Genomic DNA, 14,639 nt, shown 5'->3' with positions numbered 1-14,639 from the left:
GCATGTTCATACTTTGTACTATTATAATATTCTAAAAAGCAGAAAAATAAAGCAGAGTTTAATTCCTCTTTAAATCTATTGTCCAAACATGTTATTCTTTCTGAAAATCACATGAAACTTTACTGGAGAGGTGCTACAAATGTAAGATTGTGTAGGAGAGCATTATAAACAAAGGTTGAAAAAGAACACATCGGATGGTTAGCATCCAGAAAATGATACTGTAGGCAGCAGTGACATCAGGCAGAAAATTAAACCTGGCAAAAGGCCAAATGAAAAGTGATGATGGAAGCAAAGTTTTGTGTTTGAAGCTCATGAAATAGCACAAGCCATCATGGCAGTGATAAAGGTAAAGCTTTTTTGCAAAATGATATGTTTTCTTGCTATTTTATGTCTTTAGTTTTATAAACAGTCAGTTTATGTTGTAATAATCTCTAGCATTAATTAAAAAAGTTAGTATGTACACATTTCTACTCAGTGATTTAATATAAATTATGATTGAGTCACCTATAGCAATTAACTAAGTGCTTGATTTATTTTATAAAGCTATACTAAAAAAATGACAGCTAGGAACGGGCTTCAAGATGGATGCTTGATACAGGAGAACCACCGGCCGCCAGAAAGAATCCGCCCACATCCAAGCCCACCGGCTCCATCCACAGACATCCATGCTGCCTTTAGCCTGCCAAACCATCCAGCAATGAGGAGGTGCAGGCCGCACAAAATGCTGAATTTGTTCTCTGCAAACCAGCGTGGGCTACAACAAAATTGCCTTGGCGCCCAGGAACAAGGACGCAGCACACAACAACGGCCATGGATGGCAATCCACAGCATCCTCCACAGCCAAATCATATAGCGAGTCCTCCTCTGGGGCATCCAGCCCATCTACAAGAAGCCCAGCAAAGTCTAAACCAAAGAGACACTCCTCAGCTAGGCCGCAAGCTGACACAGGCATAGAGGTAAGCAGGCCCCAAAATGCTGATCCCTCTCAAGATACACCCTCCAGCGATCCCATAGCAGAGTTCCTCACATCAGACAGGCCCATTGCTGACACAATGCTAAAAGAAATGTTGCTGCCCCTAAGATCCTCACTGCAATCAGACATGGTCAAAGGGATTAACAAGTGTCAGAGGGAAGTCCAAGCTATGGGACACAGGGTAGATCAAGTTGAAAGTATGATGGATTAGTATACATCATCATACAGTGTGCTATTTGATGCCCATTCAGCTCAGGAAGGTGAAATCACATGGCTGAAAGACAAAGTTGCAGATTTAGAGGACAGATCCAGAAGGAACAACCTTTAAATTAGAGGCATACCAAAATCTGTCCCACCTAACTCCTACAATATGCCTACACCCTATTCTCAACTTTGGTTCCAAGACTGACAGCACAAGACTTCGTAGTTGACAGAATCTATAGGGTCCCTAAACACTCTTTCCTTCCTGGAGAAACACCAAGAGATGTATTATTACAGTGGTTGTTAACCCACTTTCAGTAGTTTACATAATCTGTTCTGTCTCCAAATAGAGTGCCCCCCTGTCTCTGTGTTTCATTAAAAAAAATACCTCCTTCACCATACCTCACGGCGGACCCCAGTGCTCATGTAACCAGCTGTTTCTCCTCTCTTCCCATCTTGCAGAAGTAGCGGGTGGGGCCGAGATTTACCTGAGGACGCAAGGAGGAGAGGAGAGAGGAAACACAACCGGTCACACGATATCCGTGAGCCACTGTGAGATACGGTGAAGAAGGTATTTTTAAATGAAACACAGAGACAGCTGGGCACTGTATGATGAGACAGAACAGATTATATATACATATATTTGTTTTTCCTGCAGCAGGAGGGGGATGGGGCGGCACTGTCACTAGGTGAAACGCAAAGAGTGGAGGGGGATGAGGACAGAGTAGACAGACACAGAAGAGCAGGCTGTGGATGACGAAAGCACACAGACCACAATATCAGTGGCTCAGCAGCCATTATTATCGTGGTCTGTTTGCAGATGGGAGGGTATAGCCAGGCAGGATCAGCCAGGTATTACAGGTGTTACAGGGGGCCAAATTGCACAGCACAAGCACTGTGCTGTATAACATGATTTAAAGGAACAGAATCTGTATTTTTTTGGTTAATAAATGCTTTAAGGGTCCACTACTACCATGTGAAGGAACAAATTCTACAAGTGTCACATAAACTCGACAGCTTACCTCCACAATATGCCACTATGATGTCTACTTACTGACCTATCCATGCACACATTACAACGCCGCCACAATCTGGCGACAATCACCCCTAAGAAACCACAAGGTTCTCCACAAATGGAAATACCCTGCAACTCTCTCCATTGTGCACAACAGGACAACCAAATCAGTCAGTACGCTAGTAAAAGGGCTTGCAGCACTCATACAATGGGGCATACTCCCAGACCAGGCATCATACCTGCCACCTTCATCAGGGCTGCAACCAGTTCCTAATCAATGGCAAGTGGTGTCACACGAACGTGCACACAAGAAACACTCAGGTGGAAGCTCACAACCAAATAACATAGGAACCCACTAAACTCTTTGTTTATAGGAGTTAACAATACTTGTTTTTCCTTTTACCCTCCTAACACCGACAGCAGTTATGAGAATCCGTTACAAGATCAATATCTTATGTTCTCTCTCTTAGTTTTACATGTTTTTTGTTCCTTTTGTTATATTTTCAATATACACAGTTCAGTCCAAAGATACTACTACTCATCCAATGAAGAAAATAAGATTCAAATTAACTTTCCATACCATGACGATCTACACAAACAAAGGCCCTGTGGTCGCAGTGAGTACTCACACTATTTATCCATACAGCAACATGCATTTAAACTAAAATGACGATTATATGCCTTTCGATTAACGCAAGGGGCCTAAACCACCCCGCAAAAAGATTTTGAATGTGGAAAGAAGCATGTAAGCAGAAAGTGAATATCTTCTGCGTGCAGAAAACCCACTTTCAGTTGACCAAAATCCACATAGAGACTACCCGCATGTATTTTTGCCTTGCACTCCCAACCACAAAAAGTGAGGGGTAATGCTAGCTATCAAAAACTTCCTTTCCTTTCAACACCAGGAGACAATTGTTTAACTCCTTCAGATCCAAGCTATAGTCGAATTACGTCTACAGGGCTCATCTGCTTTGCCAGGACTATGTCAAAAGACATCCTCCCCTTTGCATGCTCCTCGCGCACCCCCTGCATGGTAGGCGCAGCACGTAATGTGATCACCGAGTCACCGAGACTCGAGTGATCACCGATCGGATCCCAGCCCCTTACAACGTCATCAGCTGTCAGACAATGACAGCTGATCACCTGATGGAAAAAGAAGATCTGTAATAATTTTATTTTTCTCCTCAATCTGGCAGCATGAGGAGAAAAAAAGGCCAATCACTGGCTTCAGTGCAAGGGACATCGGTCCCGAAGAGGAAGAGGCAAAGCTGCCTCATCTGTGCCTATCACTACTGCATTCCAGTGCCATCTGCCAGTGCCCACATAGTACCACGAATCAGTGCCCATTAGTGCATAAGTGCCAGCAATCAGGACCACCTATCAATGCCCACAAGTGTTACCTATCAATGCCCACCAGTGGTGCCAATCAGTGTTTCATCAGTGCCACCCAGCAGTGCTGCCTATCAGTGCCACCTACCAGTGCCAATCAGTGCCACATTACTGCCACCCATCAGTCCCCATCACTGCCACCCATCAGTGCCCATCACTGCCATCTATCAGTGCCCATCACTGCCAGCTATCAGTGCCACCTATTAGTGCCCTTCAGTGTCACCTATCAATGACCATCAGTGCCACCTCTCAGTGCCCACTAATGCCACCTATTAGTGCCCATCAGTGCCGCCTTATCAGTGCCCATCAATGCAGCCTAGCAGTGCCCAGCAGTGTAGTCTCATCAGCGTAAATCAATGAAGGAGAAAAATTACCTGTTTGCAAAATGTATTAATAAAATATAAAATGGTTCTGTATTTTTTTTTTTTATTTGGTCTTTTTAAAAAAAAAATAATAACAACTAAAGAAAAAAAAATACAGAGGGAATCAAATGGCACCAAAAGAAAGCTCTATTTGTGGGAAAAAATTATAATAATGTAATTTGGGTATGGTGTTGTATGACTGCGCAATTGTCTTTCAAAGAGTGACAGCGCTAAAAGCTGAAAATTATTCTGGGCAGGAGGGGGGTTTAGGTGCCCAGTAAGCAAGGGGTTAAGGAGGAGGCAGATACATAATTGTTACAGGAGCAATCAACTCCCAACCATACACACTGGTAACACTCTATGCCCCAAACTCCTATCAACTTCGATTTATAAAGAAAGTAATCAAAAAAGCAAAGTCTATGAAATACGGGAAACTCCTGGTCTGTGGAGACTTTAATATAACATTAGATACAAAAATGGAAACTACTACGAGCAAACCCAGTGGCACAGCATCCCTCCATAAGCTACTACACACAGAAGATTTGTTCGACGCATGGAAATGCCTCCATGCCAACGAGAAGGACTACACTTTTTTCTCTCATAGACACTGCTCATACTACCTTTTTTTTCGCATAGACACTGCTCATACTCATGTATAGATATGTACTGTATATAACAGACAAATGGCTATTGCAACAAATATTGGATGCTAAAATTCATGATATTACGTGGTCAGACCATGCTGCAATATCTTTGTCTATCAGAGAACAGGGTGTCTCCGCTTCCTCTACCATCTGCCGCTGAAATGTTAGATTTCTACAAAAACACCAAACTCACACAATACTCTCTCTGCATCTTCAGGAATTTTTTTTTGAACAACAACTCATCACGACCCATATACACTATGGAATGTCCATAAGGTGGTCATGAGGGGCATATTTTTACAATTAGGGGCCAAAGAGAAAAAATGCTATACCTCAAAACTAAACACCTTACTATCTAACTACTATCTACTCTAATCTATCTAATCTATCTACTACTACCTAAACAGTCGCCTACTGATACCTTGACAAACAAACTCTCAAAATTCAGAGAAAATCTGAGGGAACACTTATCCCAATAATATGATAAACATCTCAGGAGCCTACAGCTTAGTTACTATGCCAATGCTAACAGAGCAGCCAACAGAATCAAAGCAGCATACACCAAATCCAGAATAGCACATTTGATGCATCCCACTCTACAATACAAAATCACCAATCCACAAGACATAGCAAATACATTTTCAGAATACTATAGTTCGCTATACAACTTAAACAAAGACACATCAACACTACAACCAACCACAGAAAACTCCTGTCTTTCTCAAACACCCAGTTAGAAAATAATGAAATGCCCCATTCACAAGTCAAGAAATAGAATCAGTTATAACTACACTACCAAATGGAAAATCGCCAGGACCAGAAGGTTTCTCTAAAGCCGCGTACACACGTAGCCGTCTGTCCGACGTACTTAGTCTGGCGAACTTCCCGCCAGACTGTCCGTCGGACTTTCCGAATGGGCTACTTGCCCACATACGGCACTTTTTCAGCGGACTAATACGGCGTACTAAGTCCGCTGTACTATCCGCCGTACTTTTGAAATGAACGGACTCGCCCACACACGCGGAGGAAAGTCCACTCATTTCGAGCGCGTCTCCAGGTAGGCGGGGCCCGCGAAGGAGACGTCGCTGGCCCTGCCGCCTGGTATGGACTTAAAGGGGAACCCCAACGCCGAAAAAAATCGGCGTGGGGGTCACCCCAGGTCCACATCAGACCCTTGTCCGAGCACGCTACCCGGCCGGCCAGGAAAGGGGGGGACGAGCGAGCGCCCCCCTCCTGAGCCGCACCAGGCCGCGTGCCCTCAACATGGGGGGTGCCTTGGGGAATGGGGGGCCGCACGGCCCCCCCACCCCAAAGCACCTTGTCCCCATGTTGATGAGGACAAGGGCCTCTTCCCGACAACCCTGGCCGTTGGTTGTCGGGATCTGCGGGCGGGGGGGGCTTATCGGAATCCGGGAGCCCCCTTTAATAAGGGGGTCCCGGATACCGGCCCCCCACCCTATGTGAATGAGTATGGGGTACAATGTACCCCTACCCATTCACCTGTAAAATAAAGTACAAAAAAAACACAACACACAAGATAAAATAGTTTATTGCACAGCTCCGGGGGTCTTCCGTCTTCGGGGGTCTTCTCGCCGGACTCCTCCGCTATCTTCTTCTAGCTCTTCTACTTTCTTCCTCGCCGCCGCCCTCTTCTTCCGACTTCGGGGGTCTTGTCCCCCTCTTCGGTTCTTTTGCCGGGTCACCGCGCCTTCTTCTAGCTCTTTTACAGGCGGTGGCCCGGTCTTCTGTTGCCGCCACTGTCGCCGCCGCCTTCCGTTCTTCTGTTCAATTCAATGTTGCATTTTAATGTAAATATGAGATCTGAGGTCTTTTTGACCCCAGATCTCATATTTAAGAGGTCCTGTCTTGCTTTTTTCTATTACAAGGGATGTTTACATTCCTTGTAATAGGAATAAAAGTGATACTTTTTTTTTTTAAACAGTGTAAAAATGTAAAAAAAAAAAGGGTAAATTAAATAATAAAATAAAAAATTTAAATGTGCCCCTTCCCGACGAGCTCGAGTGCACAAGCGAATGCATACGTGACTATAGATAGCATTACTATCCGTAACTTAAAACATACAACCTGTATAATTTTTTAAGGTTGAATATATTTTTATTGTTGTTTTCAGAAAAATACAAAATATCAACATTATAACAAAGTCATTATCAAAAAGACATATCAGTAGAGGTAAAGGGGAAGAGGCAGGAAAGGGGGGAGAGGGAGCAAAATAGAGGGAAGGTCAAGGGGAAAGAGGAAGAAGAAGCTCCTGGTAGTCCTTTCCTCAGTGCAACATGTATTAAAGTGCAATGACAAATAACCTTGTAAATTAGAAACAGTCTTCATTAGCAATAGTCAGTCACATCTCTGTGTAGTGCCGTCAATCTTTGGGCACAACCCAGAGTTAAAATCCATCTTTTACACTGTCTCACTGTATAATTTTTTAAATGTCACCTATGGAGACTTTTAAGGGTAAAAGTTTGACTCCATTCCACGAGCGGGCGCAATTTTGAAGCGTGACATTGGTTAGTATGGATGGGTGACAAAGTCAATAAGATGCACCACCATCCCTGAGTAATATAGAGATTTCAGGAAGTAGTTTAGTGGGACTTTCCAGGTGCCGATTACACAAACAGAGAACAGTGGTTCTACCAAAAATGGCGCAGTACAGATAAACGTCATAAAATATAGGTCGATTAAAGTCTTTCAGCAATTGTGTCCCAACATGTTTTGCCCACTGGGGCTTCCCCAGGGGATATTTGTTGAACAACAAAGTGGATGTATAACTTCACAAAAATACAATTGCAAACATTCAATACAATACCAATAACCAATATCCCTGAGGAAGCCCCAGTGGGCGAAACATGTCAGGACACAGTTGCTGAAAGACTTCAATCCACCTATATTTTATGATGTGTAACTGTACTATGCCATTTTTGGTATAGCCACTGTTATTGGTTTTAAATGTCTGTGTTACCTTTGAATACATTTTTGTATAAGTTATATGGTTTCTCTGTTTGTGTATTTGGCACCTGGTAAGTCCCACAAAACTACTTCCTGAAATCTGTTTGAAGCGTAACATGTTGGGTATTAATTTACTCAGTGTAACATTATCTTTCACAATATAAAAAAAAAATTGGGCTAACTTTACTGTTGTCTTATTTTTTTAATTCAAAAATGTGTATTTTTTTTTTAAAAAGTGCACTTGTAAGACTGCTGCGCAAATATGGTGTGACAGAAAGTATTGCAACGACCGTCATTTTATTCTCTAGGGTGTTAAAAAAATGTATAATGTTTGGGGATTCTACATAATTTTCTAGCAAAAAAAAACAGTTTTCACTTGTAAGCAACAAATCTCAGAAAGACGCTTGACCCTTAAGTGGTTAAAAGCAATCCTAGCTCTCCACTCATGCCCTTCAGTACAAGTGTACCTTCAGGTCTCCTATCCACACCCTTTAGCACAACAAATGGGACCTGACAGGGATGCCCCTTATCACCCCTTATCACCAATCATATTTGTTGCATTACATTGAGCCACTAGCAGAATCCATCAGAACACACTCTTCAATCACAGGCTTCCAAATTGGTTCTCACACGCACACCATAAACTTATTTGCGGATGAGATTATCCTTCTTTTGACTAACCTGCTCACATCTCTAGAACAGGCCAACAATATCTCAATGACTTTTGGAGCTGTTTCCTATCACAAAGTAAAAACTTCACAAAATCTCTAATTGTCAACATGGGAGTACCACCAAACACCCAATACATCTTATAGAAAAATCTCCCTTATATCTGGAGCACCAAAGTAATTACATACCTAGGAATTACACTGACTAACACAACTGAATCACTAGTTGCTGCCAATATCAAATCACTAACAAGGGGGGAAAAGAGATTTGAGATATCAAAAGACACTATGTGGCTGAATAGTGGATATCTCAAGTGTATCGGTATAAAAAAGGTGCCATCATCCTTAATGAATAGAAATTACAACAAAAATAGGTAGGGACTTTGGGATTTTAGAGGCACCAGTATAGATTCAAAAGATTAGAAATGTAATCAGTAAGTATTCTTTATATATACATTTATTCAAAGATAGAAAAACATAGATGATAGAAAGGGTTAAAAAGATTTTTTGACACAAGGAATTTGTCCACACATATGGAAATCTACATCAGATACACATCGCAATCCAGAAAATACAAGAATTCAAGATCTATACAGGAGAACTAGTCACCCAACAGTAGAGCCTATAGATCGATGTAAATGGGTGCTATAGTGAAGAGCTGATGTAGGATCCACAGAACTTGCCCGACATGTTCCGCGTTGTTAGGGAAAACGCTTCTTCTGGGGCGTGAGTAAAAAACACTTCAAAATTCAAAAGAAGAAACAGAATACATAAATACATCTTGCAGATAAATTACAAAGTTTTGAATAAAAACATATATGTTGCTGCATGCATATTGCTCAGAGATGTATACGTAACAAAGATGTATATAAAATTAAAAAACAGTACTTGTTTTTCTATCTTTGAATAAATGTATATATAAAGAATACTTACTGATTACATTTCTAATCTTTTGAATCTATACTGGTGCCTCTAAAATCCCAAAGTCCCTACCTATTTTTGTTGTAATCAAATCATTAACGACCAAATTAGATACCCAACTAAAAAATATTTCAAAGAAGGAACTATCCTGGCTAGGATAAACAGTGGCCTTCAAAATGTCAATTTTTCCACAAATACTATACATATTCCACACCCTACCAATCCATACACTTCACCATTATTTAAAACTGTCAAACCTCCTCTGGAAATATATTTGGAATGGTAAAAAAGCCAGTTGTTCCAGAAATAATCTAATTCCACATAAAAAGGTTGGGGGAGCTGGCCTAGTGGATCTAGATGACTACATTTGGCCAGTTAGAATAGACCATCTTAAATATTGGTTATATGAAAACAACAACCCACTGTGAGTAGACATAGAAAAAACAAGAATCCCAACGAATGACCTAACAGCATTCATCTTGGGTGACACTTGGACTCCATGGGAAATCCTAACACATGTGAATACAAACTACCCATTGACTTCCTAGAAGCTAAAATTCCCATGCTATCAGTAAAATCACTCTCAAAACACAGTATTCTACATATACAAGAATTCTCCAATGAACTCAACCCTAAATCTGTAAAACAAATCATGAAAGAGACCAAGAAAACTGCCAAGCAACATGATCTTTACTTGTATACGTATATGTATACGTACAGTATATTACATTTCCTAAAGGTACACCCAATACCAATTATAAAAGTATCGGCCACAGCATGGCCATTTTACTCAAACACTAAGCTTCATATAAAAGGAAAACACTATTCTATAATCTCTTCCAAGATAAGCAAGTATTAAAAAAAAAACAAAAAAACACAACAATTCCAAATTGGGAAACAGAAATAGGTACCACTTTCTCAGATGTTCAATGGCAATATGCCTTCAGAGAAATCCATAAAGTTTCCCACTGTGTCAAACACTGGGAATTGATGATTAAAATAATAAACATATTGCACTATACCCCATATAGACTCACTAAATACTATTCAGATACAATATTTTACAAAAGTGAGTACACCCTCACATTTTTGTAAATATTTTATTATATCTTTTCATGTGACAACACTGAAGAAATGACACCTGGCTACAATTAAAGTAGTGAGTGTACAGCTTGTATAGCAGTGTAAATTTGCTGTCCACTCAAAATAACTCAACACACAGCCATTAACGTCTAAGCCACTGGCAAAAAAAGTGAGTACACCCCTAAGTGAAAAAGTCCAAATGGGACCCAAATAGCCATTTTGCCTCCCCATTGTCACAACAAAAAAAGAAAAAACATTTTAAGACCCCCTGTAAAAGAGAAACATAGCCCCTTCCTTACTTATGTGCAATTGTGTATCTATTATAAGTGTATTACTATATGTTTGTGCCTTTGTCCATATATGTTCCATATAAGGAATAAAAAAAAAACCTTTCCACCTACCTGTTCCGTCCCCTCCCCACCCTGAATGAATGAATGAATGAAATACTTATATAGCGCACAATGCGAACTGAATCGCCTCTAGGCCCCTCCCAAAAGAAAAAAAACCCCACCCTACTCACCAAATGAAATACTCTACATTTATTTCCATATACATTATCTTAATATCTGGTACATCTATACATGGGCTGAGACTTCATGGCAATGTTACCTCCTGTTATTAAAATGCCTACCTATATCCACCTTTCTAATATATTTTACTCTTTCCCAATCTCTGGGAAATATTGTTTCCAATCTGCCCATATATTCTCAAATTTGTCCTGTTGATTTCTGATTTTATACACCCATGTTTCTGCCTCCATTATTACTTCTACCTCTCTTTTTCATTCCAGGAGTGTAGGACATGTAAATGTAGAGGCGACACTTCAATAGGTTTGTTGGATAACTTTTCTATCCATGGGTCTACCTCTTCCCAGAAAGATCTAAGTTTTGGGCAGTCCTACCATATATGAAGACACAAAGACATGAAGATAGAGGGGAGGAGCCGAGTCTGTGAGAACACATTAATCACCATGGGTGAGACCTGCTCTGATATCAATGTTTTATATGCTTATCTTACTGTAAGTGTAACTCTTTGGGGTTTTTTGATAAATATAGCAACAGAGAAACACTATGGTAGTTGTGTTTGTTGTTCCATGTTACAAAACCACACTGATTAAAGCGGAGTTGAACCTGAATGAGAGAGTGAAGGAGGGTGTTCCCTGGAATCAGCTGTAGTGAAGCCACCAGCGTGAACGGGCAGTCTAATGTCGCGTAGACACGACTGGACTTTTCGAGGGACTGGGTCCGACAGACTTTCGACTGAGTTCTGACAGAGTTCTGACAGAGTTCTGATGGACTTTCCGAATGAACGGACTTGGCCACACACAATCACACCAAAGTCCGACGGATTCGAACGTGATGACGTACTACTGGACTAGAATAAGGAAGTTCATAGCCAGTAGCCAATAGCTGCCCTTGCGTCTGTTTTTGTCCGTCGGACTAGCATACACACGAGCGGATTTCTCAGTAGGAACTGGGTCCGGCGGAGTTCTGTCGGAAAAATTTGAAACATGTTCCATTTCTAAAGTCTGTCAGACTTTTGCAAATCAAAAGTCCGCTGCAGCCCACACACGATCAAATGGTCTGCCGGGAATCATTCCGTCGGACTTTTGATGTTGAAAAGTCCAGTCGTGTGTACGCGGCATAAGGAGCATAAGAGTCTTATCACCAATAAGCCGAGAAGTAGAAAGGAATGAGGAGGATTTTAATGCAAGATCTTGCCTATGATTTTTTAACTCATCCTTGAGGTGAGCGAGCATTTTGGCTGGTGATGGTGTGTAGATAGCATTATATTAATAGAGAGAGGATCTGCACAGCGGTGTTTCTGTTTACAACACATTTTATGAGAACATTTTTTTCATAAAGTACAGGAGTTGTTTTTTTCACTATTATTTGTATTATTTTTACATTTTTTTATTTTTTTGAGCAGTCACACAAGGACTGACTAGAGTATGAGACAATCACTATTAATAAGCATTGTACACTTTATATTTGTATGTATATTTTAGAGTTTATTTCAAGGTGCTGCACTATTTAACAATATTATGGTCTATATTTGGTGTGGTGATTCACTGAGGGTGTCACAGCAGCTGTGGAGATATTGTAATTTATTATTACTATGCACATTTACATTTTGACTTATGTCAGTATTTGGCACTGATTGCTTTTTTCACAGTTTATAAATGAAGACACGTGCCCCTCTGACCACAGTCCCTCCAACAGTTATAATTTGATGTCCGATATATTTGTGCCAATCGTGTTGGTATTCTACATCACCTGACCATAAACTTATATGACATTTCTTGTGACAAAGAGTTTATTGAGGTATAATGTGTTGCCTCACCTGTGATGAGGTAAACATATAATTTAGTTATTTTTCCCATTCTTAATAAAATAGGGAATTGGGCTATTTTCGTCACTAAGTACAATCCTATACATTCCCGACAACACATAATTAGTCTCTGAAGTTTTCACACACATCTTCTCAAATATAATAAGAGAACTCAAAGGCTTTAATTGGTTCTTTCATTTCCCAAAGAAATTAGATATTTGACAATATCTCCACCTTGCCATAGGTATGTTCTCCTGGGATGCCACCACCTCCTCGAAGGGAGATAGTATTCCCTGTGGGGCATACCAGGCACATATTGTATTCCCATCTGATCCCCATGAGCCCCATGCCTCCGCCTCTTCTCCTGGGGAGAACCAATGATACCCTACTAATGGTCCCAGCGGAGATACCTAAGGGGCATATTTGCCGGTTTTATTCATTCTGTCCCACACTGATAAACAGCCCCATGTTATTGGGGAAGTCCACGTTGCAAGACCTCTTGAAGCAATTTGTATCCAAGGTACCCCTTCTAAATTTCTACCTGCCATTGTTTTTTTTTCTAATGGGACCCAAGCCTTACTTGTGTTCTCTTGGCACCAATTTAGAATACGTACTAGTGACATCACTCTATAATACATAGTCATATCTGGAAGCCCAATTCCTCCTTCTCCTTTACTTCTGTGTAATATGTGTGCTATTCTGTGGCTTTTAACCTTCCATACAAAGGCTACAAAAGTTTTGCATATCTGTTTGAAAAAGTTCTGAGGGAGTAGAATAGGAATAGTGTATAAAACATAAATTATTCTAGGTATTATGTTTTCATTTTTAGTGTATTAATTCTACCAAACCATGTTAAGGAGCAGCTTCTCCATTTCCGCAGGTCCGTAATTATCTTTACTAATTAATTTCATACAGTAATGTCTTGTTTGATGTCTTCCATACAAAATGATATGTGTGTTGCAGAGATGTAGGTACTGATGATGAAACACGGCTTGGTAGTATCACTGACTTCTCATAATTTATTTTAAAGTTGCATAATTTACTGTATTTCTGTACTTCATCCATCAGGGCAGGTATTGATTCCAGGGGTTTTGATAGATAGAATAATAAGTCATCAGCATATGCTGAAACTTTGTGTTCCTCTGTACCAACCCCTACTCCAACTATTTCTTTATTTCCCCTGACCCTACAGAGGAGGGGCTCCAGAGTCAAGGCAAACAATAATGGGGAAAGGGGGCACCCCTGCCTTGTATCGTTATATATGTTAAAATTAGACATGTGCATTCGTTTTCGTCCGAATGCATTTTCGTCCGAATTTCAGCTATTTTCGTTTTCGTTTTGACAAACGATAACGAAAGCACAAAATCCGAAAAACGAAAGATCCGACATAAATAAATGCTTTATTTTCGTTTTCATTGTTACAACAGTTCGATATAGAATAGGAGATTCGACATGACTCTGACAACAATCTGTGTCTATAGAACCTGTGTTCGAATGTGCCTAACCTTACCTCTATTAGTCCAAGATTATATAGAGAAAATATTCGACAGACAAAAAAGATTTGACAGAGAGAAAAGATTCTGCAAGATACTGTCCTAAAAAGTGTTTGGGGACCCGGGTCCTGCCCCAGGGGACATGGATCAATGCAAAAAAAAGTTTTAAAAACGGCAGTTTTTTTGGGAGCAGTGATTTTAATAATGATTAAAGTGAAACAATAAAAGTGTAATATTCCTTTAAATTTCGTAGGGGGGGGTTGTCTATAGTATGCCTGTGAAGGGGCGCATGTTTCCCGTGCTTAGAATTGTCCCTGCACAAAGTGTCATTTATGCAGGAAAAAAAGTCCTTTAAAATCACTCGCAGCTATAATGAATTGTCGGACCGTGGGGGTCCCCCAAATTCAATTACCAGGCCCTTCAGGCCTGGTATGGATATTAAGGGGAACCCTGCCTCAAATTTAAGAAAAAAATTGACGTGGGGTTCCCCCTAAATATCCATAACCAGACCCTTCAGGTCTGGTATGGATATTAAGGGGAACCCCGCGTCAAATTTAAAAAAAAATTGACGTGGGGTTCCCCCTAAAAATCCATA

This window comes from Lithobates pipiens, unplaced genomic scaffold, assembly GCF_037356315.1.
Source record: "Lithobates pipiens isolate NorthernLeopardFrog02 unplaced genomic scaffold, aLitPip1_a1.2 Scaffold_16, whole genome shotgun sequence".
In the NCBI taxonomy this organism is placed as follows: Eukaryota; Metazoa; Chordata; class Amphibia; order Anura; family Ranidae; genus Lithobates; species Lithobates pipiens.
Note: the sequence above shows the minus strand (reverse complement) of the source record.